The sequence below is a fragment of the Halyomorpha halys genome, unplaced genomic scaffold, assembly GCF_000696795.3.
Source record: "Halyomorpha halys isolate HHAL.00 unplaced genomic scaffold, Hhal_1.1 Scaffold32.1, whole genome shotgun sequence".
Taxonomy (NCBI): Eukaryota; Metazoa; Arthropoda; class Insecta; order Hemiptera; family Pentatomidae; genus Halyomorpha; species Halyomorpha halys.
The window spans coordinates 1101583-1106002 of NW_027104903.1; the positions used below are offsets into that span (position 1 = coordinate 1101583).

The following is a 4420-nucleotide window of genomic DNA, read 5'->3' on the forward strand; positions in this document are numbered from 1 at the left end:
ATTGTGGTCTGGTCAGACTATTACTAAAAAGGAATCGATGACATATTTTGGATAAGTTCTAAAAACTTTGTTTATTTATTTATGTTTTATTATAATAATTTATTCGAAACATTACTTATTTTGTTTTATTTCTATTTGTTTACCGTTGAGAAATTGTCTAAAACTAGAGAATTAAAATAAATTCCAATAAATCACACCAAATCACATTTACCTTTCGTCGTAAACCCATGACTTCTTGACCCACAGTATATTTTAATAATACCCCACTTATTCCTGTCGAACAGATCCGTTACTTAGGACTACATCTGGACAAATACTGACATGGAATCCTTATATAAAATTGAAAAGACAGGAAACTGCTCGTCGATTCCAACTATTACAGCACTTACTAGACAAACAGTCTAAACTTCCAATTCGTTACAAAAGACGGATATACATGACTATAGTAAGGCCTATCTGGATGTACGGAGTTGAGTTTTGGGGCTCCACTAAATCATCGAATTCATCCCAAAATCCAATCATTATAGTCCAAAATCCTTAATGCTGCTTACTTTGTCACAAATCAAGTTATCCATCAGGACCTCAATGTTCAATGTTCAAATGATATGGCCAGAACAAGATACCAATCCTTCCATGATAATCTTCCTAACCATCCAAATCTACTTGTTTCTAACCTGGCTTCTCCTTCATTACCTAATAATCCTCCTAGGCGTCTGGAAAGAAGATGGCCTAGAGATCTTATACTCTAGAAATGTTACTGGAGTACTATCAATGGATAGATTCTCCACATGTTTGTATCTTATTATTTTATCACTAACAGCAAATTTACTTGTATATATTTTTATACATTTGTAAATAACAATAAATAAATTATTTATCTACGTTCTTATTTAGGTTCTATTTTTATTTGTTTATGGAAAAGTTAGTTTTTCATTTATCGTTAGTAATTTTTTTTTCGACTGTTAGTAATATATATTTTTGTGGATCTTTAGGATATGTCAATAAGACATCTATGTTGAAGCGATGTGTCACAACTTTATTGTTTGCACAGTCATGCCCTAAAATGGCAAAAATAAAAACAGCTTTTTAGAGCAAAGAATTTCTTCAACTAATTATTTAAAAAAACTTCAATGTACAGAGGTATTAATCTCAAATTATACTTTGTGTAATGTTTCATTTATTTTGGGCATGTTTATGCAAATCATAAAGCGAAATGTCACCTGAATGTAGTTGTATTATTGACTGATCATCAAGATTTACCAATAAATATTTTCTTGTTTATGATTCAAGTGTAAATGTAATCAATTACATCTCCAATTACTGCCCAAGTATGTTGCAGATTGTAATATTTATCTATAAATCTTCCTTCTGGTACAATGCAATTATTTCTCCCTTACAAAGACTCAAAAATGTGTATTCAGACTATTCCTAAAGTTAATTTATTTAAATTAACTGTTTAATTTGTATTTTGAGGGATAAATCGATGAAAACTGAAAATACCAGTTACCACCTTTCGTTCTAAGGGCAGTTATGGACAAAAAACAGGGATAGTTATTGTAAAAAAAACAGAAAACTGAATGAAAATACATTCTTTTTTGGTTTTTTTTTCTTCACTTCTTCACCACTGTGAGTTGTTGGAGGGGCAGAATCTAAAATTTCCCAATAGTTTTGACCGGATTTTCCCAAGCGGCCGAAGGGTTGGGGACTCCCTGAAATAAGTGTTTTTCCTGAACATTATGAAAAAATGTCACCTATAAATATTCTTTATGAGCATATATGATCGTTTTGATTAATGTTTTACTTCAGCTATCGTTTGAAGTAGGTTTCCAAATATCAAATTTCAGTCAATTTTTTGGCGTGGCCTGAGCTACAAGTTACTAACGGATACTGCCTGTCCAGTGAGCACCGAATTGTTGATCTCAAATAGATGAGCTATTCTCAACCCAAAGATTTAACTTTGTGTCCTATCACAATATATTCTGTATATATGTATATTTCTCAATTAAGGAGGGGAGGGGACTTTTGGGGTTGGTCCAAATAATTTTAAATCATTTCAACTCAACTTCTAAAATATTGCCTCTAAGGAAAAAAAAAATGTCTAATGAATTAAAATTAATTAAATTGGAAGAAGACAGATGAAGCATATTTTAGGAAATTCGTCCAGGAGGCGTTTAATTAAGGTATAAAAATAGTAAAAAGAAAACTTTATTGTTAACCAACGTTTCACCCCAATTTGCAGGGCTTCGTCAGAGCTAAATGAAAAAAAAAACAAGATACAAACATTTTAGAATCAACAAAACAATTATTATGTTTATGAAATATATAAAAAAAGAATTAATAATAACAATGTAAGGAAGTATACATATAGGTGGACTGGAAACAAGTTACTAATAAATATAACCAGGGGCCGGTTTCATAATGGAAGCTAATAGTATTAGTCCATAAATACAAGTACACAAACTATTAAGTACAAGTATTAAAACATTTTGTTTTATGATGGGGACGACTATTAGTGATATTACATGAGTTTAAAAGTAAAAAATTATCAGGCAGAAATATATAAGTCAGCGAAATTGTACCAAATACAAAACTACAAAATTAATAGTATTAGTTTGTACTAAGAATAGAAACAACGTGTTAATTTCACTAATACTCATTTTTTTCAAAATGGGGAGGACTATTAGTGATATTACAGGAGTTAAAAAAAGTACAATTTACTAATGTACAAGTCAGTGTAATTGTATTAAGTTAAGTCATCAAGATTGATAGTATTAGTTTGTACTTTATTATGAACAGGGCCCTGGTGTGATAGAAATTCTAAATAGAGATCTAGACAAATAAATTGTAAGAGAATACTCATTAAAATATTTATAAATTTAGGAGACTACTCTTTACCATATTTTTAACTATTTTTAATGAGTATACTTTCTTATTTTGTTATTATTAATTATTAATTCTTTTTTATATACTTTATAAACATAACAATTGTTTTGAAATGTTTTGTTAATTTTAAAATGTTTATATTTTGTCTTTTTCATTTAGCCCTGACGAAGCCCTGCTAAGTGGTGCTAAACGTTTATTAACAAATAGCTTTCTTTTACTATTTTGATGCCTATATTTACCGCCACCCGGATAATCTTCCTATAATAAATTTATTAAAATTAAGTATATTGTATTGTTAATGCCAAAACATCCTATCTAGATTTTTTATATTATAATAATAATGTATTGATAACTTTTTTCTTAACTGTGATTGATATATATTTTTGTGGATCTTGATGATCATTCAAAAAGACCTTATATTGAGGCAACGTTTCACATCACACAATCCTGTATTAAAAAAAAAAAACAGGGTTTTTAGGACAAATAAATTCTTCAACTAATCATTAAAAACTACAATGTACCGAGTATAATTTAAGATTAATTAACAATACTAAATAAATAATCTAAGTAAACAAAATACAAAACAGAAAAAGACTCACTACCTGCTAGAAACACGGGTACGTTTTGGAAAAACCATTTTTCATTTCAACTATTTCAGCTCAAGTCTTGTGTTAGCTGTATCACTGCAGTGTAGAAAACATTATAATTACAGTTGTAAGTAATGTTTATATTTATTAATCATAAATTATAGTATGTACATTCTAGTTTTTTAATAATTAGTTGAAGAAACTCTTTATTTAAAAAAATGAGAGCTACTCATTTTGCAAATTGCAGTTCATTTAACATTCATAGGAATCCATAAGATTATTTGAATTTAAGTATTATATTATCAAAATCGTTTGGAGTTTATGATAATCATTAAAATTAATCAATTGTTATAATCATTATCTTTATTAATTTTCACATAATAATTAAATATTTATTTATTAAATGGAAATACTGACAAATCCTCCATTAAAATAGATTATATTAGTCAGATTACATCTTGATATGATACATACTCCCTCTCTGTTCCATTTCAATATAAAAGAGAAATCAAATAGACAAAATATTCAGATAAAAATAAATAAGCATTGTGTATTTTGGTTTAAAAATAATAAATTGATGTTTATTATAATGTATATTTGATTTTTTTTTTCATAACATCTAATAGAGGTATATAAACTTTAATACCTAACACATCATAAAAACTACACAAGAAATTTAACAAAATAAAACCAATTTTAAAAATTAAATCGATTTGTTTTAAACTAATCAATAATTATACATAAATATTCAATATATACTTATCGAATCATTTGATTCAATTTACATAATTCAAAAAAACTGAGCTGACCTGACTAGAAAATAACAATTATTCTATGTATATGTTACACTTTAGGTATTTTTTCTCCTTAGACATAACTTTATGGTAAAAGGTACATATTGTCTCAATTATTTTTTTTTATATATATATTTATAAATTTCTTAATATTAT

The 4420-nt window shown here is 27.4% G+C and overlaps 1 protein-coding gene across 1 annotated transcript in view; it reads right to left on the reverse strand.

The window, feature by feature from the left end:
- Positions 1 to 3815: 3815 nt before the first annotated feature.
- The window catches only part of LOC106685295 (transcription factor GATA-4), a gene marked incomplete in the record, with an annotated part of 31879 nt that continues 31274 nt past the window's right edge, over positions 3816 to 4420 (reverse strand). Inside the window, 1 exon segment of the mRNA XM_067045984.1 lies at positions 3816 to 4420.